The 26,368-nt window shown below is 41.7% G+C and overlaps 4 non-coding genes across 4 annotated transcripts; 1 reads left to right on the plus strand and 3 right to left on the minus strand.

Annotated features, from left to right (window-relative positions):
- Positions 1-866: 866 nt before the first annotated feature.
- trnay-gua (transfer RNA tyrosine (anticodon GUA)) lies at positions 867-954 on the minus strand. Its single transcript is given in 2 exon segments — positions 867-902; positions 918-954. It is a non-coding gene; the product is annotated as a tRNA-Tyr (tRNA).
- Positions 955-11,862: 10,908 nt separating this feature from the next.
- On the plus strand, positions 11,863-11,934 carry trnae-cuc (transfer RNA glutamic acid (anticodon CUC)). The gene has a single exon. It is a non-coding gene; the product is annotated as a tRNA-Glu (tRNA).
- Positions 11,935-12,145: 211 nt separating this feature from the next.
- trnae-uuc (transfer RNA glutamic acid (anticodon UUC)) lies at positions 12,146-12,217 on the minus strand. Its single transcript has one exon. It is a non-coding gene; the product is annotated as a tRNA-Glu (tRNA).
- An 847-nt stretch (positions 12,218-13,064) lies between these two features.
- trnar-acg (transfer RNA arginine (anticodon ACG)) lies at positions 13,065-13,137 on the minus strand. The gene has a single exon. It is a non-coding gene; the product is annotated as a tRNA-Arg (tRNA).
- Positions 13,138-26,368: the final 13,231 nt, after the last annotated feature.

The following is a 26,368-nucleotide window of genomic DNA, read 5'->3' on the forward strand; positions in this document are numbered from 1 at the left end:
CGGAGCTTGCAGAGTACAGCTGATGAGACTTCAACCACGAAATCGCTAAAATTTATCTGTCCACGGAAACATTAGGAAGGGCGTGCTGAATAAATGGCAAATGGGAGTTTTTTTTTTTTTTAAATGTCCATTTACAACTTATTCAGCGGGACCTCCGTAGTGCTCCCGTGGACATAAATTTTTATGCAAATTCTACTGTATTATGTGACAAATCTTACATAAATGGACTCTACTGAGCGTGCTGTGTACAGTAGAGGTGTTTCCATTAACAATATTGCACTCATTTGAAATAAATCAAGTTAAATAGACTTGCTATTTGATAATCTGCAATTGGACACATATGCTGTCAAATAAATTGAGGGTAGACATGCACTTTTATAATTTAATAGAATCTCTATTTGTTAAACCTCAGGTGCACACATATCCCACTTGCCATTTATTCATATTGGATGGATACCAAGTTTGGGGCACCGTATCTTCTTCTCCCGGGGGTTCAGGGACTTGGGGCCGGTGGTGTTGGATAGAGGTCCTCAAGGTCTAATATTGATCAAAGGTTGGTGTTTTTCCCCTCTTTTTGAGTGAGTTATGGCCGGTCAAATTTTGGGACTTTTTGCATTTGCGGGGCCGTATCTCTGGCCCCCGGTGGTCTATCGACTTGGGGGAGGTGGCTTCAGAGAGGGCCCTTTGAGTGCTATCAAGTCACACAGTTTCAATTTGAAACTCTCACCGCCGCCGCCTGGGTTCGATTCCCGGTCAGGGAAAGCTCTTTTGGCTTCCAATTGTGGACTGCGAATTCTAGCTCTGCTAAAAGCTGCGAGAAAGCCAGCTCCAAACCAAAAAAATGGTGAGCACTTGAAAAAATGACCTCCTTCGAGCTGGAGTCGAACCAGCGACCTAAGGATTGCCAACACTCCAACCTACAGTCCTCCGCTCTACCAGATGAGCTATCGAAGGGGCATAGTGTTAGACAGAACCTCGACATATCACGGTCTTGTAGCTCTACTGCTGGCCAAAAAGTCACTTCTGGTGCAGGAAGATTTGCTGGATTTTTGAGGAGGGAATCAAAAAGGAGCATGCGTTCCCATACCGGGAGTCAAACCTGGGCCGCCTGGGTGAAAACCAGGAATCCTAAGCGCTAGACCATATGGGATTTGGAAACCTTAAACTGGCCATTGGCTTCTGGCGCACTTTCCATACATGTGGTCAGTGTGGGCGCAGGATCTTGTAGTGGCCTGTTGCTTTGGTCTGCGACTGTAACAATGTGATAATCATTTGGCAAAACAAGAATTATCCAAAAGGACGGTTTTCTGAATTATATAGTGTTGTATGCATTCAAGGGATCTGTTTCTTTTACTCAGCCTGGGAGTTCAGTTTTTTTGGGCAGATTCCTGTGATTGTTGAATTGATACCTTGAACTGGTAATTAAGCTCTTTTCCAGGTGAAAATACTTGTGTCATCCATTTGAAAACACACACGGCAACCGTTATCAAGATGAAAAACTGCCTATTGTCACTCTGTCAAGGTACAAAAATGACATTGTGAGGGTAACAATGAAAGTGAGACCAATTTTTAATCGGCAAAGTTGCTGATTATTCGCTCCTTCAGTTTAACTCAGTTTACAACTTATTCTAAATGTCCAGGTGGCAATTAGTGATGAATTGGGGATGTTGGGCCCACCATCCCCCCCCCTGGTGGTCAAGTGGTTAGGATTCGGCGCTCTCACCGCCGCAGCCAGGGTTCGATTCCCGGTCAGGGAAAGCTCTTTTGGCTTCCAATTGTGGACTGCGAATTCAAGCTCTGCTAAGAGCTGCGAGAAAGCCAGCTCCAAACCAAAAAAATGGTGAGCACTTGAAAAAAAGACCTCCTTCGAGCCGGCAACCTAAGGATTGCCAACACTCCAACCTACAGTCCTCCACTCTACCAGCTGAGCTATCAAAGGGGCAAAGTGTGAGACAGAACCTCGACATATCACGGTCTTGTAGCTCTACTGCTGGCCAAAAAGTCACTTCTGGTGCAGGAAGATGTGCTGGATTTTTGAGGAGGGAATCAAAAAGGAGCATTCGTTCCCATACCGGGAGTCAAACCTGGGCCGCCTGGGTGAAAACCAGGAATCCTAAGCTCTAGACCATATGGGATTTGGAAACCTTAAACTGGCCATTGGCTTCTGGCGCACTTTCCATACATGTGGTCAGTGTGGGCGCAGGATCTTGTAGTGGCCTGTTGCTTTAGGTCTGCGACTGTAAGAATGTGATAATAATTTGGCAAAACAAGAATTATCCAAAAGGACGGTTTTCTGAATTATATAGTGTTGTATGCATTCAAAGGATCTGTTTTTTTTTTACTCACCCCGGGGGTTCAGTTTTTTTGGGCAGATTCCTGTGATTGCTGAATTGATACCTTGAACTGGTAATTAAGCTCTTGTCCAGGTGAAAATACTTGTGTCATGCATCTGAAAACACACATTGCAACCGTTATCTAGATGAAAATCTGCCTATCATCGGTCTGTCAAGGTACACAATTGACATATTGTGAGGTTAATAATGAAAGTGAGACCAATTTTTTATCCACAAAGTTGCTGATTATTCGCTCGTTCAGTTTAATGCAGATTACAATTTATTCTCAATGTCCAGGTGGCAATTAGTGATAAGGCTTCAAAATGGCAAGCCCGTGACATCAAAATAACATGGCATTACACCCTTCAAAGTAATGAAGCAGTTACAGAGTAGCGATGAAATTGTTCATTCGAAAATCAACTGGCTGCCAGCCTGCAGTTGTGGAAGATTTTTATTAGTAAGGTTTTAATTAAACAAGTATATAATCAATGTGAATCTAGCCATTTTTGTTGCTAGTTATTACTCCATTATGTTCTTATAGGTAATAGAAAGCTAGGTGCTGGAATGTACAAAACTGAGGAGAAACATATGGTCAGACATACATACAGGTCCTTTGTTTAGAATAAATCAAGCAGGGGGCCTCTCCTCTCTAGGGAGGTATTAAAATTGTAATCATAAGGAAATGTTTGACTATGTGGAACCTCCCCATTTAATGTTTATAAGGAGATACCAAATAACATTCGGGAGATCTCCTTGCAAGGACTCTCGGCTTTATTTTCTGTAAAATAAAGTCTTTTCTTCTGAGAGAAAAATCCCTGACTGAGTGTGATTCTTCAGAGAACTGGCAGACGACACCACATATTTGGCACCCCAGATGGGACTGGAAAAGAGCAGCAGAGTGGACAACCACTTTTGAGCTGACCGATGATCAACACAACCGGGTGGCCACCATAAAATAAGGTAAGCATTTTTGCTTATAAAATTCGTTTGTGTTGGTTGAGGTCAGTTCTGAGTGGTAAGGACACTTAAAATCTGCTCTTCCAAATTTAGAAAAATATTAGGATATCTAAATTGAAAAAGGGGTTTTACTCCAGAAGAAATAACTGCATGCACATATTTGGTTTATTAATAGGAAAGCCTTGGAAGGTCACCTTGATTTAAAACAAAGATGGTGTAGGCAGAAAGACATTGTATGCAATGGTCTGTGTTTATTGGAGAGCTGGGCCTAGGAAGGACAGTGTTAAACGGAGAAGCAGATTAGTTAAGGATTCGCGAGGAAAAGCCCCACGGATACCGCTTTGAGAAAGTATAAAGTGAAAAGTCTCAAAGGTCTGAACGGGTGGGCCCTTAAGGATGCTCTAGGAAGAGCGGTGTTTTGTTGTGTGGATGTAACTTTGTCCGGACGAATGAATGTGTGAACGATGATGAATGTATGAACAAATAAATTCCGTATTGGGTGGGTAAGGGTTGAGCACCGTTCCTGGACCGTCACTTCGGTGTGACTTGGCAGAATTGGACTCAACCCAGATCCACTTGAGAGGGATGAATGTATGATGAGCCTTGATAATAAAAGGACAATTAATGACTGATTATCCCTTAGATAAAGGGAGAAAGTATGCAAGAATAAGCACTCTGGCTCAATAAAGAGTGTAGAAAGTGTGAATGAGTTTAGGAAAATAGTATCAATAAAGTTTGAATCAAGATATATAATAGGTTTTTGCATTTTGATGCTTGTGTGAAAGGGGAGAAAATTCTTTGAGCCCAGTGCAGTGGGAGTGGGAGCAAGGGATGAAGTGTCTACATTAAAGTTGTATTACAGGGGTGGACAAAAAAGGAAAGAGAAGTAAAAAATAAAGAATTATGGTTAGAAATTATTATCTAAAAAGTGATAATAAAATAGAGCAAATAAAATAGACAGTCAAATAATATAAAAAAGTGTAAATGCATGAGACAAAATAAAAAACTAAATTCAAAGAGGTATGACACACAATAAAGAATAAAAAGTAGGGTGAGATTGGTAAAGGAAAAATAGTTAAATTAAGTGAAAGGGAAAAGAAGAGATTGTAACCAAGTTACTATATAAAACTAAAAAGTTGATTTTTGAGGGTAATGATATAAATAAAGATATGGCAGCCACACCAGTAGAAATAATTGGATTAAAATATCCACTGTGTAAAGAGCAAATAAACAAAATCTAAAAAAAACGGCAGAAGAGAAAAAAAAATATGATGACAAAATGGCCAAAGGAAGGGACATTTGATGTGGCATTGTGTGAGGAAATGGAAACTCTGATAAAAAACTATAAAACTAAAAGCATCAATATGAAAAGAGAAAAAAGAGAAACAAAGAGGGAAAAAGAGAAAGAAGTAATTGCTCTGTTTAAAAAAGAAGGTGAGGATATGTTGAAAAGTCTAAAACAGGCTAGGAAAATCCTGAAGGGGGCAGAGAAAGATAACATGAGAAAAGAAAAGTTATTTTCAGAGCCTCCCCCTTATTTGCCAGTACAAGGAGAGTTCCCAATACTCAAGGGAACAGTGGAAGTAACAGGAGAACTAGAGAGGAACAAGCTGTAAAAACACAGAGGCAATCCAGAAAGGAAGTTGCAGAAAGTTTGCATCTTGATTGTTACAGGCAAGCATGTACTGCATTAGAACAAATGAAAGCTAATCAGGTAGATAAAACCTGGTTTGAGGAAGGATTAGAAAAAAAGAGGAGGAAAGATAGCGATATTGTAGCACAAGTACAAGCTATGGAAGAAGAAATGGAAGAGAAAATTAGAGAATCAGGGAAAAAGATACAAGAGGTAAATAAGTTGGAGAGAGGAAAGAGTAAGTTATTCTATGGTAGTGAGGATGAGAATCAGGCAGAGGAGTTATTTGATAACGGTAAATGGGAACAGGGCAGAGAAAAAGGGACACTTAGACCACTGGCCGCACAGCTCCCAATTTTTATCAAGGGTGAGCAGGGACAGTATGTCCCCTGGGCTTCACAGGACCTTGAGGGGCTTGTCACTCGCCTTCCTGATATAAATGAGGGCGCGGGCAAATTTATTCGAGTGTTTGAGGACGAAACAACAGTAAAGCTATTGTCAGTAGGTGATGTCAAAGCTCTACTGGCTACAATTATTGGAGGGACAAAGATGGATGAAATTCTCCTTAGAACGACTCTAAACAGAGCAGTGAACTCTCATAATATGGATGGGATTGTTTTTGATGCATTCCGCCCAGCAGTATGGCAGGCATTGCGTGCGGAGTATCCGATCAGACTGAATCCTAAATCACTGAAGGGAGAAGAAATCGGGGATGCAGAGAATCCAACCACATATGTACAGAAACAGTTGAAAAGGTGGAAACAAGAAACTTAGGGGGATCCCGAGGGAGACCCATTAATGGCAACATTGTTTAGGCAAGCTGTGATTGATGCTATGCCGCCAGCAGTAAAAAGCAAGCTGGAGGATGTGGTCGGTTTAACTTCTAAAACGCACAAAGAGTTTTGCGACCATGTGTCTCATGCAGTGGAACAACACAGAAAAAAATGAACAAAAACTCATGAGTCAAGAGAAAGAGTTACAACGTAAACTAACTCAATTACAGCTTGAAGAATTCACAAAGAAAAATAAGAAAAATATTCAAGCTTCAGTAACCAATGCAGCAGCCGAACAAATGACTATAATGCCTCCAGTAATTGCTCCACAACCAACTCTTCAGTCAAGCCCACTTACAGCAGTCCCTCCAAATGAACACTTGAACTCTGTGCCCATAATAAATGTTTATACTCAACAGCCAGGACAGATGGGATGGAGAAAAAACCCCATACAGCAAGGTCAAAGAGGCAGAGGCAGAGGCAGAGGCAGAGGCAGAAGCATGCCTCCAAGTCTGTGCTGGGGCTGAGGACAGCCCGGGCACAATAAAGCTGACTGTCCAACTCGTCATTGGCCACAGCAACCTCAGGGTGGAAGGGAGGTGAGCTGCCAACAGCCTAGTCAGGGTCCAGTGCAGGGTCCAGTAAACCCTTGGGGAGGTCCCAATCCAGGCTATTAGGGGTGCCCAGAGAATCCTTAAGGGGAGAGTCAGCTTCCAATTTTATCAACAAAAGCTGATCAAGAGCCTATTATGCAGATTAAAATAGAGGGAAAAGATACTCCGATGATGATTGATACGGGCGCAAATCTAACTTGCATTAATTTGAAATATGCTTCACATCTCCCCATGTCTGGAAAATTTGCAAAGACAATAGGATTCTCGGGAAAAATGCAATTGATACCCATAACAGCTCCAGTGTGTCTACAAACAAAAGATCAAAGTATAACAATGCCCATTCTGGTATCAAATCAAACTCCTATTAATTTGTTAGGAAGAGATGCATTATGTAAATTAGGACTACAAATTTGGTGTTCTCCAGAAGGAATATATATTGATGCAATAGGAACAGAAACACAAATGATGGTTGCAGAGCCAAAAGCAAATGTTTATTGGATAGGACAGATAGAACAAGATGTGAGACAGACAGTCAATAAATGGGGAAAGTTTATTGAAGCAGAGATACCTGAAGCACAGCTATCAAAGTCTGAATTTCATTGCACAATGATGTATGATCAAGAAAGGTATGAAAATATAGAACAGAAATGGCAAAAAGAAACAAAAGGGCAGCGGATTGAGATAGTCTCCCAGTACATCATCATAGGTAAACAGGGAGCAGCTTTAAACATACCAGAAGGTGAATTTGTCAAAAAATGGTTCAATGTAAATAACTCTGTCCCGCATAATGCAGTATATGTAGGAAAAAGTTGGGAAGCAAAAGATTTAGGACCAATGATGAAAAGGGCAGAACAAAGCAAATGGGAATCAACAGAAAACCCATTAATTTTTCATTCAGCTGACAAAAATTACATCAAAATTTTGTGTGCAACCAGTTTGCTGGGAATTCCACAGGAAGTAGTTATCAGCCAAAAGAAAGAGACACAGATGAGTACAGCATCTGAGTTAATAAACACAACTGAGACTGAATTATTTAAGGAAATGGAGTGTCAGGTACCAACTGAACTATGGTCTCAGCATGACACAGATATTGGATTAATAAAATCAGCAAATCCAGTAAGAGTTCAACTTAAGCCAAATGCACGTCTACCTAGAAAAGCACAATATCCTTTACGGGCAGATGCTGAAGCAGGAATAAAAGACACAATTGAAGGCTTAGTGAAGGCAGGAGTATTGATAGAAACTACTAGTTACTGTAATACTACAATTATGACTGTAATCAAATCAGACAAAAACAGATGGCGACTTGTTCATGATTTACGAACAATAAATGAAATAACGGAAGATATGCCAGCTGAAGTACCAAACCCGCACACTTTACTGACAAATGTCCCTCCTGATGCCAAATACATTACTGTAATTGATCTTTGCTCTGCCTACTTCAGTGTACCCCTTGCAGAAGAGAGTAGATATCTATTTGCATTTTCATTTTCAAATAAACAATATACATATTCTAGAATTCCCCAGGGATATATACATTCACCACATATATTCAACAAGATTCTTAAGGCTGATTTAGAAGACCTCGTAATAGACGGTACACTATTACAATACATGGATGATTTAATTATCTGTTCTACCACACTAGAACAATGTCACAAAGATTCAATTAAGGTGTTGACAAAATTAGCACAAGGAGGACACAAGGTGTCTAAAAACAAATTGCAATATTGCCAGCCTCAAGTGGAATACTTGGGAAGATTAATTGCATTTGGCACACGAGCTATAGCTCCAGCTCAGTTAGAAGGTATAAGTAAAACACTGTTACCTCAGACAGTAGGACAAATGATGACTTTTTTAGGAATGACTGGCTTTAGTGCAGACTGGATAGAAGACTATGCAGTAAAGACAGGGCCTTTGAGAGAAATGATGAAACAAGCAGGATTACAACATTTAAGCAATCCATTAAAATGGAACACAGATGCCTTACTAGCATTTGAAGCAATAAAAAAAGAATTACAACAGGCCCCTGCCCTGGGAATGGCAGAATATGATAAAATGTTTCATCTATATGTGGCAAATAGAGTTGATGGTTATGCATCAGCTGTATTGATGCAAGAGACCTGTAGTGGAAGGAAAAAACAGCCTATAGCACACTACAGCACAAAGTTAGACAATGTAGCCCAGGGATATCCACCATGATACCAACAAGGTTTAGCTGCAGTGTATTATGCTTATGAAAAAGCATCCACAATAACTATGGGGTACCCAGTGACTATATATACCCATCACAAAGTTGTGGAATTAATAGAACAAGGGAAATTTGTTCTGACACAAGCTCGAATTCTAGCCTACTCCTCATTACTCACATATCCAGATGTTACCATTAAAAGATGCCAGACAGTTAATCCAGCTGAATTAATTCCTTTGGCTTTTGAAGGAGAACCTCATGAGTGTGTGAATGAGTCCTTGGCATTTACTAGATTACGACCAGATCTTGAATCAACAAATATTTCTGAAGCAGAAGTGACTTACTTCGTAGATGGTTCTAGCTTTAGGGATCACGAAGGAAATCATACAGGATATTCAGTAGTGAAGAAAAACAAAAAAGAATATGAATCTGTAATATCACAACATTGTGTACAGCCATGCTCTGCTCAATTAGCAGAATTAAAAGCTCTCAAAACTGCATGTCAGTTAGCAAAAGGACAAACTGCTAACATTTTTACAGATTCAGCATATGCTCATGGTGTATGTCATCTATTCGGAGCAGTGTGGAAACAAAGAGGTTTCAAAAAGAGTGATGGGACTCCCATCCAACATAGTGAACAAATAGGGCAATTGATTTATGTTATGATGCTACCAAAACGACTAGCAACAATCAAATGTCAAGCACACAAGAAGTGAAATGACTATGTCATTAAAGGAAACAATGCAGCAGATTTAGAAGCTAAAAAAGCTTCAGGATGTCAGGTAGCAGTATTAGCACCTGTTGTGCTTATCGAACCTCATCCTCAATTGGATGACATTATTCGAATTCAACAACAAGCAGGTCCTTATGAACAATCAATGTGGCATCAAAGTGGAGCTAAAAAAGACTCACAGGACATCTGGCGTACACATGAAGGACACATCGTTGCACCTACTTCACTGTTGAATATTTTTATTACAGATGCACATGGTTTTGACCATTGTGCAAGGGGAGAAGTGGTAAGAAAAATTAAACAGCAAGGATATTGGTCTCCTTATTTATATGCAATGGTGGATGAATTTTTGTCCACGTGTGAAGTATGTGCTAAATACAATGTAAGAAAAGGCATAGTGACACCAATAGGTCATATTCCAACTCCTGAAGGCCCCTTTAAACATCTTGTATGCGATTATGTGGATATGATAAAGCGTGTACAAGGCAAAAGATACATGCTGGTTATCATAGACAGGTTTAGCAGATGGGTGGAGGCAGTACCATCCGCAGATCTAGGAGCAGGAACGGTGATACAATTTCTAACAAGAGAGGTAATTCCTAGATTTGGAATTCCATCAGAAATAAGTTCAGATAATGGGTCAGCATTCATACAAAAAAGTGTGAAACAAGTATTGCAACAATTAAGAATAAAACAGAGACTAGGATGCGTTTATAGACCTCAATCACAAGGGTCAGTGGAGAGGGTTAATGGAGTTATCAAGGCCAAAATAAACAAAATATGTGAAAGTACTAAACTTAATTGGATTGATGCATTACCGCTCGCACTAATGAGTTATCGCATGCAAACTAACAGGAACACGCATTTAACACCGCATGAAATGCTTACGGGTCGACCCATGCCTGTGTCATATTGTAGAGGTCCTTATAAAGGACCCCCTCTAGAACAATTACAAATGGAACTTCGTTCTTATATGAAGAAATTAACTGCCATACATAAAGCTATCTATTTACAGGAAAAAAGAAAAGAGCCCAGAGAGGAATCGGAGACTGCCTGTCCAGTTGTTCCAGGGGATCAAGTTTATCTGAGGGTATTCCGGAGAAAATGGAATGAGCCCAGGAGAGAAGGACCCTACACAGTGGTGAGAGCTACTCCAACAGCAGTCCAAGTGGAAGGAAGCACAACCTGGTATCATCTAAACCACTGTACTAGAGTTCCCACAGGAAAGGCAGAAAGAAAGGAAAACAGTCAACTAGACAATGCAGGAGAGAGCAATGAGGAAAAATCAGAGACACATGATGAAGTGCAAACTGACGAGAGCTCCCTAAAAAAGGTACACAAGGAGCTTCTTTCCTCCTGTCAGACAAACTGGAGAGGACAGAGAATAAGTCTGACAACATGTCTGAAGACCATCCTATGCCTAATGCATCTCATAATGCAGACTCAAACTCAACCGATAGAAAGCAACCTGACTTCCCTTCCATTGACTTTACAACCTTTGAACAAAAGTGACAATGTAATCAACTTTTATAATCTTTTAATATTCCATTAGTGATGTAATGTATGTATTTATTTTATGCCTTTTATACATAACTGTGATAACCACAGGCAAATGCTGAACCAATTGCACGCTCACGCTTATAACATTGTGTACTATTACAGAAGGAAATAGGGAGACTGGATCTTTTACTCCCTCCTCGTCAAAAAAGGAGAGAGATGTTTGGTCCAGTAATCCCTCAGAGTGGAATTTCATAATCTAGTCACTGGTGATAATACAATGTGACTTATTTAGTCACTAGGTAGTGTAATTAATATGACTGGATTATGAAGTAGCACTCTGGATAAGAAAAATGTGAGACTTATTAAGTCTCAAAGGGGAGAATATGTGGAAGATTTTTATTAGTAAGATTTTAATTAAACAAGTATATAATCAATGTGAATCTAGCCATTTTTGTTGCTAGTTATTACTCCATTATAATCTTATAGGTAATAGAAAGCTACGTGCTGGAATGTACAAAACTGAGGAGAAACATATGGTCAGACATACATACAGGGCCTTTGTTTAGAATAAATCAAGCAGGGGGCCTCTCCTCTCTAGGGAGGTATTCAAATTGTAATCATAAGGAAAAGTTTGACTATGTGGAACTGCCCCATTTAATGTATATAAGGAGATACCAAATAACATTCGGGAGATCTCCTTGCAAGGAATCTCGGCTTTATTTTCTGTAAAATAAAGTCTTTTCTTCTGAGAGAAAAATCCCTGACTGAGTGTGATTCTTCGGAGAACTGGCAGACGACACCACACAATCGCAGAGCTTGACGGAGTGCTTGTGTGATGAATGGCAATACCGAAGCATGTTACGCGACTCCCCATAGACATCGGAACCTCAATCTATCAGGGTTCTGTAGCTCTACTGCTGTCCAAAAAGTCACTTCTGGTGTAGGAAGATGTGCTGGCTTTTTGAGGAGAGAAGCAAAAAAGATCAAGCTTTCCCATCACGGGAGCCGACCCCTGGCTGCATGGGAGAAATCCAGGAATCCTAACTGCTAGACCATATGGGAATTGGCCAGCTTTAACTGGGCACAAGCTTGTGGGCCACTTTCATTAAATCTGGCCAGTGTGGTCCCTCCCTGGTGGTCTAGTGGTTAGGATTCGGAGCTCTCACCGCCGCGGCCCGGGTTCAATTCCCGGTCAGGGAAAGCTCTTTTGGCTTCCAATTGTGGACTGCGAATTCAAGCTCTGCTAACAGCTGCGAGAAAGCCAGCTCCAAACCAAAATAATGGTGAGCACTTGAAAAAAAGACCTCCTTCCAGCCGGAGTCGAACCAGCGACCTAAGGATTGCAAACACTCCAACCTGGTGCAGGAAGATGTGCTGGATTTTTGAGGAGGGAAGCAAAAAGAAGCATGCGTTCCCATACCGGGAGTCAAACCCGGGCCGCCTGGGTGAAAACCAGGAATCCTAACCGCTAGACCATATGGGATTTGGACACCTTAAACTGGCCAGTGGCGCACTTTCCATACATGTGGTCAGTGTGGGCGCAGGATCTTGTAGTGGCCTGTTGCTTTAGGTCTGCGACTGTAACAATGTGATAATAATTTGGCAAAACAAGAATTATCCAAAAGGACGGTTTTCTGAATTATATAGTGTTGTATGCATTCAAGGGATCTGTTTTTTTTACTCACCCCGGGGGTTCAGTTTTTTTGGGCAGATTCCTGTGATTGCTGAACTGATACCTTGAACTGGTAATTAAGCTCTTGTCCAGGTGAAAATACTTGTGTCATGCATCTGAAAACACACATTGCAACCGTCATCTAGATGAAAATCTTACTATCATCCGTCTGTCAAAGTACAAAATTGACATATTGTGAGGTTAATAATGAAAGTGAGACCAATTTTTAATAAGCAAAGTTGCTGATTATTCGCTCATTCAGTTTAATGCAGATTACAATTTATTCTCAATGTCCAGGTGGCAATTAGTGATAAGGCTTCAAAATGGCAAGCCCGTGACATCAAAACAACATGGCATTACACCCTTCAAAGTAATGAAGCAGTTACAGAGTAGCGATGAAATTGTTCATTCGAAAATCAACTGGCTGCCAGCCTGCAGTTTATTTCCCCTTTAATCGCCGAGCTTGTCGGAGTGCTTGTGAGACGAATGACAATACCGAAGCATGTCCGTGTCTTACCTAGACATCGGAAAGGGTGTGCAGAATATGTCTTTTTTGGAAAAAAAGAAGAATGCCTGAAGATTTGCCTTTCCTTCTGGATTTTGGAGAAGAAAAAAAAAACACAACAACAAAATAAGCTGGAGAAAAACAAGCACAGAGCGAGCCAGCCAGGAGTCGAACCTAGAATCTTCTGATCCGTAGTCAGACACATTATCCATTGCGCCACTGGCCCACCGCTAGTAAAGACACCTGATTGCTACAGAGTTGTTGGTTTTAGATGAGACAGTGGCAAGCTAAGGATTGCCAACACTCCAACCTACAGTCCCTAGTGGCCTGTTGCTTTAGGTCTGCGACTGTAACAATGTGATAATAATTTGGCAAAACAAGAATTATCCAAAAGGACGGTTTTCTGAATTATATAGTGTTGTATGCATTCAAGGGATCTGTTTTTTTTTACTCACCCCGGGAGTTCAGTTTATTTGGGCAGATTCCTGTGATTGCTGAATTGATACCTCGAACTGGTAATTATGCTCTTTTCCAGGTGAAAATACTTGTGTCATCCATTTGAAAACACACACGTCAACCGTTATCTAGAGGAAAAACTGCCTATTCTCACTCTGTCAAGATACAAAAATGACATTGTGAGGGTAACAATGAAAGTGAGACCAATTTTTAATCGGCAAAGTTGCTGATTATTCGCTCCTTCATTTTAACTCAGTTTACAACTTATTCTAAATGTCCAGGTGGCAATTAGTGATAAGGCTTCAAAATGGCAAGCCAATGACATCAAAACCACAAGGCATTATACCCTTCAAAGTAATGAAGAAGTTACAGAGTAGCGATGAAATTGTTCATTTGAAAATCACCTGGCTGCCAGCCTGCAGTTTATTTCCCCTTTAATCGCCGAGCTTGTCGGAGTGCTTGTGAGACGAATGGCAATACCGAAGCATGTCCGTGTCTTCCCTAGACATTGGAAAGGGTGTGCAGAATATGTCTTTTTTGGAAAGAAAGAAGAATGCCTGAAGATTTGCCTATTCTTCTGGATTTTGGAGAAGAAAAAAAAAACACAACAACAAAATAAGCCGGAGAAAAACAAGCACAGAGCGAGCCAGCCAGGAGTCTGACCTAGAATCTTCTGATCCATAGTCAGACGCTTTATCCATTGCGCCACTGGCCCACCGATAGTAAAGACCCCTGATTGCTACAGAGTTGTTGGTTTTAGATGTGACAGTGGCAAGCATTGCTGTCTGCTTATTCTCACCTTGTTATCAGGAGGTAAGCCCTGATAATTGCCGAGCTTATCCGAGAGCTTGTGTGATGAATGGCAATACCGAAGCATGTTACATGACTCCCCATAGACATCGGAACCTCAACCTATCAGGGTTCTGTAGCTCTACTGCTGTCTAAAAAGTCACTTCTGGCCGCATGGGAGAAAACCAGGAATCCTAACTGCTAGACCATATGGGAACTGGCCAGCTTTAACTGGGCACAAGCTTGTGGGCCACTTTCCATAATCTGGCCAGTGTGGTTTACAGAAATAAATAGTGTTGCATGCATTCAAGGGACATGAAAAACTGCCTATCGTCGGTCTGTCAAGGTACAATATTGACATATTGTGAGGTTATTAATGAAAGTGAGACCAATTTTTAATCCGCAAAGTTGCTGATGTAGTTTCGTCTACCGGTTCTCAGAAGAATCACACTCAGTCAGTGGTTTTCTCTCAGAAGAAAAGACTTTATTTTATGGAAAACAACGCCGAGAGTCCTTGCAAGGAAATCTCTCGAATGTTTTTTGGTATCTCCTTATATACACTATATGGGGCGGTTCCACAATAGTCAAACTTTTCCTTATGATTACAATTTTAATACCTCCTTAGAGAGGAGAGGCCCCCTGCTTGATTTATTCTAAAGAAAGGCCCTGTATGTATGTCTGACCATATGTTTGTCATCAGTTTTGTACATTCCAGCACATAGGCAACTTTCTATTTTATTGCCTAAAATTTGTGACATTTTGGCGGGTGTAACCCCCTTATCAGGGAGGGTTATATAAATATAAAACAGTTTGATGCAAAGTTTTCACGTATAATGTCCGATTTATAATAGCCATATAGGTTATTAGTGAAAGTAAGTCAACATAACCATATTTTGTTAAGATTAGTCCTTTTAAAGGTTTTACTATGCATCTTCTACAAAGAGCTTGTATAATTGCGTTTCCCCTTTAAGAGAATGAGTGAAACTTTAAGGGTTGGTTGATATGTACTTGAACAAAAACGTGGATTTTGCTATCAGGTTAGATCGATTCCTGTTTGATTGGACATTTAGTAGTTAATGCCCAACTCCAATATACGTGATACGTTAGTCTGATGTGATTGCTTTATCCGGAGATTGGAGGAAAAAAAAGACGAGAGGAGAGGCGTTATTAGAATAGGTGTGCAAAAAGGTTGGTTCTAATCGAAATCTACCGTTTTAATAACACAAAAAGAAACTTGAGTTAAGCCTACATATTTTTCCAGATACGTTTTTTGTTTAGTTAAGTGTCTGATTGAACACAGGAAATGTGTTTGCCTGTTTTATTTTGATTCGTTTTCGAGTGAAAGACGTTGAGGCCTGTGTGAATATACAGCGATTTCAGTTAGAAAGATTGTCACGTTAGTCTTATTTTATACTATTCATCGTGCTTTTTCAAGTAAAACAGTCGATGTGGGAAGAGTAAGAGGAGATCAGATAGCCCTGTTGAGCCACCGGAAGCGCTCACAGGTCCTCTGATAACGAGGGACTGTACAGCTGCAACCGGATAGCACGCCCAGCCACCGGGAGTGTTGGGTGTTCCTCCGGCATCGAGGGAGCGACGGCTGTTAGTGGAGTTGGTGCGAGCCGAGTTTGACGAAAATCGGGACCGCGTATGGACTTACAGGTACTGCTTATGGGTCTTATTTTAGCTCATTGAAGAGAGAAGAGGCCAGTTTGCATTTTAAAGGCCACTACGTACCCAAGCAACGAATTAGGCCTGCATCGAGGTTGTGTGTTTATGGTGTGAGTGGGCCCACTTTTTAACTATTGTTTTTTTTTCTGTATATTAAGTTTACGGTTACAGTTCGTAAAACGCTGAAACGTGTTACTGGGATTACTAGTGTTATATCAGTGCTCTAAGTAGTAAGCGAATTAAGTGGATTTATTATTCACTGATAATTCTCAGTTTGTGTTGCAAAGAGTGTACATATAGTGTCAAATAAGAGAAACGAAAAAGTGTTGAGACTTGTAAACTTGGGTATATTTCCCTAAGGGATTTTCTAAGTATTCTAATCCATGTATTACTGGTTTATCAGTATTGAATATTAATACCTTTACTTATTCAAATTGAAATTACCTATTGGTTATTGCTAATATATATCATCTGAATATTTATATCTGATATTTATACCATCCTATTAATATATAAATATAATTATATATTGTATTTTCCTTATTATTATTATTATTATTAATAATATATATATATTTTTTTGTTTGTTAAATAAATTGTTTCTTTTGGATACGTGTTTCAGATTAGTTATTTAGGAAACCAATAACTCTCTTTAAAACTTGGTATCAGAGATGGGGGCTTAAATTATAGTCGAGAGACACTAATAAAAGGAACCCGGTGCTCCACCCATTAGAACTTAGGTCAGGACACACCTAGGAGGGCAGGGGGCGCTACATAAAGTGGGGCCTCGTCCGGGATTTTTCTTTCCCTCCCTGGTACCTTTCAGAAGAGAGAAATAAACACGTGTCAATACTCCTTGATCCCTGAGAAGAAAACAGACATTTGGTGCATTTAACTTCTTGTTGAAAATGTCTCGCAGAAGTAACCCTCCTCCTCAAAGTGAACTTGTTGACTGGTGCAGAGAGGCCGGGATTGACCTTGCTCACTCCTTGATGCTAACAAGTGTACCCAGATCAACTGAGATTGCACGCATTGAAGAAGTAGCGGAGAGCGTGAAAGCTTTTGGAAGAGTGCGCGTTCGAGACACAAGATGTGGAGTCTCTCCAGATACCCTACTTGTGCTGTGTGAATGCAGAGAGTCTGTAGACCCCACACGCTGCCCTATAGAACTAAAGCTGTCCGATGATGAGACCTGGAGGATAATTACGGGCGTTGAAAAAACCCCAACAGGCACTGTTCCCTCAGGATTTGCTGACAAGCTCTCCCAGTTTCTTCAGGATGAAGGGAAGTCCATGACAGATCTACATGCACTATTTCCTCCCCTAAGTGCAAGTCCCAGTTCCCCTGAGTCAATTATTCGTGCAGTGGGTGAGATCCTAGAGAAAACCAAAAGACCACCAAGTGATAGCAATGCTTACCGTCGTTTACGTACCTTCTCTGGTATTGTTCCGACCCCCACGGGAGAAGAAACCATGGAACACTGGATGGAGCAAGCTAAGATGATGATAACTGAATGTGAATGCTCAGAGAAAGAGAAACGGAGACGAATTGTGGAAAGCTTAAAAGGACCAGCCCTAGAAATCATTAAAGCTGTCCGTATGTCCAGTCCTGATGCCAGCTCGCAGCAGTACCTTGAAGCTCTGGAAAGTACTTTTGGCTCCTCGGAGTCCGGAGAGGATTTGTATTTCGCTTTTCGGCTTCTTCGACAGCGTCCAGGTGAGACACTTTCTGATTTCCTGAGAAGGGTTGAAAAATCACTGACAAAAGTTGTGCAAAGGGGTGGACTGTCTCCCGCCAATGTTGACAAGGCAAGAGTGGAACAACTGATTCGTGGAGCCGTCGAATCTGATATGATGCTTTTGCAATTGAGGTTAAGGGAGAGAAAAGAAAACCCACCAACTTTTCTGAGCCTGTTGAATGAGATTAGGGAGGCTGAAGAAATTGAAGTCACTAGACGCAAGTTTACTTCTACTGCAAAGTCCATACACTTGCAGGACGAGGGGAATAACTGTCCAGCTTTTGTGCGAGAACTTAAAGCAGAAATTCAAGAACTGAGGGCTCAGCTCGAAAGTGACCACTTGAATAGCCTACCAGCATCCTCCATGATGTTAGAATCCAGAACCAAGCTATGTAAAACAAGCCCCTCTGATCACAAAGGAGTAACAAAGGATTCTGAAGTTCAGTCTTTGAGAAAGCAAGTACTTCAGCTGCAACAACAGCTAGCAGTAATGAGTGTCAGTTCAAGTTGTTCAGCTAGTCATGCCCAGTTAACCCAACCACATGCTTCAGTCCAGCAGCGATCCAAGCCCTCAAGGAACATGGAAGATTACTTTTGCTGCCGGTGTGGAGAAGACGGACACATCTCTACAAAGTGTCAAGCACCCGAAAATGCCACACAGGTGATCACTAAATTAATCCATTCATCACGGAAAGCAAAAGGAATGAGGAGTGATCCAAACAACAGCAGCCCGTCTGGAGAGCAAGCCTGTTTTTCTAAAAACAGTCATGTGCACAGCAGTGAGCCAAATGGTCTGCCCAAGGGACTAGTTGGGCCCGCCTCGACCGTGGAGGTAAAGATTAGTGGCCATCCGTGCCAGGCTTTGTGGGACAGTGGGTCTCAAGTTACCATTGTCTTTGACTCCTGGTATTCCCGAAACCTACCTGATGTACCCATCCATCCCCTTGCTGGATTATCCATTTGGGGTCTCAGCTCATGCAGTTATCCCTACAAAGGATACATTGTCATAGATGTTACCTTCCCTGTAACTCTCACTGGTGCTGAAGAGACCATATCCATCCTGGCCTTGGTCTGCCCAGACCCCCAAGGACCGACACAATTCCCAGTAATCATTGGCACCAATGCCAGCTTCTTTCAACGACTAATATCATATAATGGGACTACTAGTGGAAAAAACAGTGCCCATTCGCTGAGAATTCAGACACCCCCAGTCCGTATTTTACCTCAAAGTGGACAAAATTCTGCAGCAGATCGACCCGAAGGCAAAGTGATATGGGAGGGCCCTGGAATTTTCAAAGTCCCATCACGAGGGGAGCGGTATGCCTTATGCAAAGTTGAGTCTGACAAACCCTTGAGGAAAGATATCTTCCTCATTGAAGCCTCCACTGTAGATCCACTTCCTGCAGGGCTGTTTGTTTCCCCTGTAGTAATGCCTTCATCAGCTGTGGATGTGAATGACTTCAGAGTCCTGATTCACAATGAGACGAGCAAAGATCTCTCAATTCCAGTTGGTACTGTAGTTGCCCATGTATTCCCTACAGACACAGTTACAGTGGCTCATGACATTCCATAATCCAAAGGACCCCTTAATCTGGAGTTATTCAACTTTGGGGAGGCCCCTATACCTGCTGGCTGGGAGAAGAGATTACGTTTGAAGTTAGCGGAGCGGAGTAATGTGTTCTCCACCGAGGAATGGGACGTAGGCTTAGCCAAAGATGTCACTCACCAGATCAGACTGAGTGATCCTCGCCCCTTCCGAGAACGTTCACGGCGCATTGCCCCAGCCGACATTGATGACGTAAGACGCCACCTTAAAGATCTTCTAGCGGCAGGCATTATCCAAGAGTCCTGAAGTCCGTATGCATCACCGATCGTGATAGCTCGAAAAAAAAATGGTGCTGTACGGATGTGCATCGATTATCGGACCTTAAACAGCCGCACTATACCAGATCAATACGTCACTCCCAGGATTGATAATGCCCTAGACTGTTTGACTGGTAGCCGATGGTTTTCAGTCCTAGACCTGCGAAGCGGCTATTATCAAATAGCTATGTCCGCTGAGGACCGAGAAAAGACTGCCTTTATATGTCCGCTGGGGTTCTACCAATTTCAACGAATGCCACAAGGTATCACTGGGGCCCCAGCGACATTTCAGAGGCTCATGGAGAGGGTGGTAGGTGACATGCACCTCCTACAGGTAATCGTCTACCTTGATGACCTTATAGTCTTCGGCAGAACACTCGAAGAACACGAGGAGCAACTAATGAAGGTACTGGATCGCCTGGAGGAATGGGGGTTAAAAGTCTCTATCGACAAGTGTCAGTTTTGTCAGCAACAGGTCAAATATGTGGGGCATATTGTTTCAGCTGCAGGAATAGCTCCAGATCCAGAGAAAGTGTCAGCCGTAACTCAGTGGAAAGAACCTACAGACCTGAAATCCCTACGGTCTTTCCTAGAATTTTTGCGGTTTCTATCGCCGTTTCATTAAGGGGTACTCCTCTGTAGTAAGACCTTTGACGGAGCTCACGAAAGGCTACCCACCTGTAAAAGGATCAGGAAAGAGGAATGGAAAGAACTACTACAAGGAGACTGACCCCTTTGGAGCACGATGGGACAAGTCCTGTGGAGAAGCCTTCAAAGCCATTATACACTGCCTAACCAATGCACCAGTACTGGCCTTCGCTGATAACTCCCTGCCTTATGTACTCCACGCCTTTGCTAGCAGAAAGTTGAGTACTTCGGAGCAGCTTTACCACATTCACCAGTTAGAATTCCTGGCATTGAAGTGGGCTGTCATTGATAAGTTTCACGACTACCTATATGGAGCTCAATTTGTTGTGAGAACCGATAACAATCCACTTACCTATGTACTGACTAGTGCGATGCTGAATGCAACAGGACATCGTTGGTTAGCCGCCCTAGCTGCCTACAACTTCAGCCTGCAATACAAGCCTGGAAAACATAACACTGACGAAGATGTGCTATCCCGATATCCTACCAACCCTGCTGTGTCTGCCTCTTGGACTGAAATTCCACAGTCTGGGGTCAAAGAAATCTGCCAGTTGGCCAGTTATTCTGGGAATGACGAATCCGTCTGGATGGTGGACCATTTAGGAGTTTCACCTGATAGCATACCTTCTGCTTACTCTTGCCCGATTTCACTTGAAATGTGTCATATGGAGCAGTTGTCCCATGAAGACCTGAAGATGTCACAATAAAAAGACCCTGTTATCGGAGTGGTGAAACATGACATTGAAGTTGGCAAAGTGCTTACCCCTCAGAAGAGCTCCGATCCAGTGCTAAATCTCCTACAGCGTCAAGGCCCAAAACTGGTCGTTCGAAATCAGTTGCTATACAGAGTTTCCCAAAGCCCCTGTGGAAAAGAGAGTTCAGCTGGTTCTGCCAGCCAAATATCATCAGACCGTCCTGCACTCTCTACATGATGATTATGGTCACCTTGGGGTGGATCGGACAACGGAGCTAATAAGAGATCGATTTTACTGGCCCCGCATGGCCCTCGACATTGAGCAGTACATAAAGACCTGTGGTTCTTGTATTACCAGAAAGACATTACCTCAAAAGTCTGCTCCCCTGAGCCATATTACCAGTAATGGTCCGCTAGACTTGGTATGCATCGATTTCTTGTCTCTGGAGCCAGACACCAAGGGTATTGCCAATATACTAGTAGTAACTGATCACTTCACTCGATACGCTCAGGCGTTTCCTACCAAAGACCAGCGAGCAGTCACTGTGGCCAAAGTTCTGGTGGAAAAATTCTTTGTACACTATGGACTGCCATCACGCATTCACTCTGATCAGGGATGCGATTTCGAATGCCGACTGATAAGAGAACTCTTGGGAATGCTTGGAATCCGAAAATCGAGGACGACACCCTATCACCCCCAAGGTGATCCACAACCAGAACGCTTTAACCGTACCTTACTCTCCATGCTCGGTACTCTGGATCCGGCTAATAAGAGTAAGTGAAGTCAATACATCCCTCAGCTTGTACATGCTTATAATTGTACAAAGAATGAGACAACGGGCTATTCTCCTTATCGTCTTCTCTTCGGGCGGGAGGCTCGACTGCCCATCGATGTGTGTTTCGGTACCTCCCCTGGTAATCAGAAAGGAGTTAATCATTTGCAGTACGTACAGAGAATGAAGAAAGATCTTCAGCAGGCATATCAATCAGCGGCTGAGACTTCCCTGAAGGTTCATCAACGAAACAAGAGGCTTTATGATCAAAGAGTGAAACCACAAACCTTGGAAAGGGGAGACCGAGTCCTCATCAGAAACCTTGCCTGCACAGGAAAACATAAACTTCAAAACCGCTGGAACTATTTACCTTATGTGGTCATTGAGAAGTTTAAAGACTTACCAGTCTATAAACTGGAGCCAGAGAGAGGAATGGGTGGAATAAGGACCCTTCACAGAGACCACCTGTTACCCATTGGAGACAAGGTGAGGTTGTCGAAGCCTGGGGACTTGAACCAACTGGTACAGCCACCTGTAACAAGAGCACAAATGGTTAAAAGAAGACAAAGAAAACAGAACGAATATAATGTTGATCAGATTGACTGTGACAGCCAAGAATTTTCGGAGAGTGAGAATGATGATCGCTGCTATTACAGCCCAGCAAGGATCAGCTACCAAAGGCCAATATCACCTCAACGTGACTTGAAACCTGTAATTGAACCTCCTGTAGTTGTACCAGAGCTTATTCAGGAGTGTGCAGGGAGAGAGGATCCACCAGAAAATGAACCCCAAGAGATCCTTAATCCGTTTCCTGAAGTTGAGAATGCTCAGAGTTTAGAAGGGGGAGAAGAGGACACAATGAATGTACCCCCTGATGAACCAGTACCACTGGTGTGTCGTAAATCCCAGAGAGAAGTAAGACCAGTGATTAAGCTGTGTTATGATGAACTAGGACATCCAGCGGACATTGAAGAGCTGTCCAAAGCAAAGAAGGTCTGCCACACTGTATGGTGCCACCCAATGGCCCAATGCCCCCAGTGTGTTCCTACAAACCCCTGTCCTACTGTCCGAACAGTAATTCAGTCCTAAAAAAATGTCTAGTCTCATGAGGGCATGAGAAGTTAGAAGGGGGAGGGTGTAACCCCCTTATCTGGGAGGGTTATATAAATATAAAACAGTTTGATGCAAAGTTTTCACGTATAATGTCCGATTTATAATAGCCATATGGGATATTAGTGAAAGTAAGTCAACATAACCATATTTTGTTAAGATTAGTCCTTTTAAAGGTTTTACTATGCATCTTCTACAAAGAGCTTGTATAAGTGCGTTTCCCCTTTAAGAGAATGAGTGAAACTTTCAGGGTTGGTTGATATGTTCTTGAACAAAAACGTGGATTTTGCTATCAGGTTAGATCGATTCCTGTTTGATTGGACATTTAGTAGTTAATGCCCACCTCCAATATACGTGATACGTGAGTCTGATGTGATTGCTTTATCCGGAGATTGGAGGAAAAAAAAGACGAGAGGAGAGGCGTTATTAGAATAGGTGTGCAAAAAGGTTGGTTTTAATCGAAATCTACCGTTTTAATAACACAAAAAGAAACTTGAGTTAAGCCTTCATATTTCTCCAGATACGTTTTTTGTTTAGTTAAGTGTCTGATTGAACACAGGAAATGTGTTTGCCTGTTTTATTTTGATTCGTTTTCGAGTGAAAGACGTTGAGGCCTGTGTGAATATACAGCGATTTCAGTTAGAAAGATTGTCACGTTAGTCTTATTTTATACTATTCATCGTGCTGTTACAAGTAAAACAGTCGACGTGGGAAGAGTAAGAGGAGATCAGATAGCCCTGTTGAGCCACCGGAAGCGCTCACAGGTCCTCTGATAACGAGGGACTGTACAGCTGCAACCGGATAGCATGCCCAGCCACCGGGAGTGTTGGGTGTTCCTCCGGCATCGAGGGAGCGACGGCTGTTAGTGGAGTTTGTGCGAGCCGAGTTTGACGAAAATCGGGACCGCGTATGGACTTACAGGTACTGCTTATGGGTCTTATTTTAGCTCATTGAAGAGAGAAGAGGCCAGTTTGCATTTTAAAGGCCACTACGCACCCAAGCAACGAATCAGGCCTGCATCGAGGTTGGGTTTGAGTGTGTTTATGGTGTGAGTGGGCCCACTGTTTAACTATTGTTTTTTTTTTCTGTATATTAAGTTTACGGTTACAGTTCGTAAAACGCTGAAACGTGCTACTGGGATTACTAGTGTTATATCAGTGCTCTAAGTAGTAAGCGAATTAAGTGGATTTATTATTCACTGATAATTCTCAGTTTGTGTTGCAAAGAGTGTACATATAGTGTCAAATAAGAGAAACGAAAAAGTGTTGAGACTTGTAAACTTGGGTATATTTCCCTAAGGGATTTTCTAAGTATTCTAATCCATGTATTACTGGTTTATCAGTATTGAATATTAATACCTGTACTTATTCAAATTGAAATTACCTATTGGTTGTTGCTAATATATATCATCTGAATATTTATATCTGATATTTATACCATCCTATTAATATATAAATATAATTATATATTGTATTTTCCTTATTATTATTATTATTATTATTAATATATATATATATATTTTTTTTTGTTTGTTAAATAAATTGTTTCTTTTGGATACGTGTTTCAGATTAGTTATTTAGGAAACCAATAACTCTCTTCAAAACTTGGTATCAGAGATGGGGGCTTAAATTATAGTCGAGAGACACTAATAAAAGGAACCTGGTGCTCCACCCATTAGAACTTAGGTCAGGACACACCTATGAGGGCAGGGGGCGCTACATGAACATGCACCACTTTTGGTGAAATTAACCAAAATCCAACATTTTCTCTATGCATATTTCTACAGTATTATGGGACAAAACTTACAAAAATGGATACTTCGGAGCTTGCAGAGTACAGCTGATGAGACTTCAACCACGAAATCACTAAAATTTATCTGTCCACGGAACCAATAGGAAGGGTGTGCTGAATAAATGGCAAATGGGAGGTTTTTAAAAAAAATGTCCATTTACAATTTATTCAGCGGGACCTCCGTAGTGCTCACGTGGACATAAATTTTTATGCAAATTCTACAGTATTATGTGACAAAACTTACATGAATGGACTCTACTGAGTGTGCTTTGTACAGTAGATGTGTTTCCATTAACAATATTGCACTCATTTGAAATAAATAAAGTTAAGTAGAGTTGCTATTTAATGAACAGTGAGACGCGCACCAACTGTGGTGCACATGTGTGCCAAAATTCAACGCTCGTTTTTATGCAAATTCTTTAGTATTATGGCATAAAACTTACATGAATGGATTCCTATGAGTCAATTACCTCACTAGAAGACAATGGTGCTGGTAAATCTGGTACAAACACTTTAACTGCACTAGCCTTAGATACATCAGATGGTTTCACTGTCTGAGCACGAGCCATTGCTCGCGTCACCGCACAGGCAGTGAACACCTCTGGAAAATCTTTAAGACATTTGTCCGGCTCAACTGATGGCATAGCCACTGTTTTAACCACAGGGGACGGACATGACATCTCCGGCCACACACAACCCCCCGCCAAATTATTTCCAATAATCAGGTCAATATTTTCTACCGGTAGAGTCGGACGTACAGCTATAGTCACCTCTCCATTCACAAACCCCGACTGCAACTGAATTCTATGTAATGGCACTGGAAACGGTTGAAGCCCAATTCCTCGAATCAACACAAAACTCCCAATATCAGACAAAGAGGAGAAAGGCAGGACCGACTGGAAAATGAAACTCTCTGAAGCCCCAGTGTCACGCAATATTTTAACTGGTACCCTATGAGCATCTCCCACCAGTGAAACAAACCCTTCGGTGATAAAAGGAGCGTAATCAGACACTGTGATTTTAGGTTCATCACACAACATGTTAGAATGTTCAGGATCAGTTTGAGTTCCATTTAACTTAACATTCCTCAACTGCGCAGCGGGAATCGACGAGGCACAGGCAACATCTTTGACATTGCTTACTTTACTCTTATTACGGGCACTCAAGACTGGACATTCCTTTTTCCAATGACCTAATTCAAAACAGTAATGGCACTTACTGTCGGCATCACGTTCCCATGTTCTATTACGAGGCGCAGGATAAGACCTCCAAGGAAAACCTGCATTTACGCGGACGGGGCGATTTTCCTTGCGATTATCATAACACGGAGAAAAATCCCGCATATGATTTCTATGCGTCAACACATATCCATCAGCGAGGACAGCAGCCTCGGCAGCGGTCTTCACCTTATGTTTGTTTAAATATGTACCAATCTGTTCGGGCAAAATGTTCTTAAACTTTTCCAAAATAACTAAATCGCACAAATCATTAAACGAATCAATCCCTTCCGCTGTGCGCCAGCGATTAAAAAAACTACTAAGCTCTCTGGCCACATCAGCGTGAGTTTGTTTTTCCGACTTTCTCCAATTGCGAAAACGTTGTCTATAAGCCTCAGGAATCAATTCGTAACTTTTTAACACAGCCTCTTTTACTGATTGGTAACTCTTTCTTTCGACAAAAGACAGTGCCACAAATGCCTCTTGTGCACGCCCATCTAATACCGTTTGTAAAAGCAACGTCTTATCTTCGTCACTCCAATTCTGGTCGGCAGCAACATTTTCAAACAAAGAGAAAAATATGTCCGGATCTCGTTCGTTGAATTTTGGAAGAAACTTTATCATATTTGCTACACCCGATTTCTGAGTGGAATTTCCACCGGCTCTACCTTCAGCTACCAGCTTAAGCCTGGTGCGTTCAAGTTCAC

Source organism: Carassius carassius, chromosome 38, assembly GCF_963082965.1.
Source record: "Carassius carassius chromosome 38, fCarCar2.1, whole genome shotgun sequence".
NCBI lineage: Eukaryota > Metazoa > Chordata > Actinopteri > Cypriniformes > Cyprinidae > Carassius > Carassius carassius.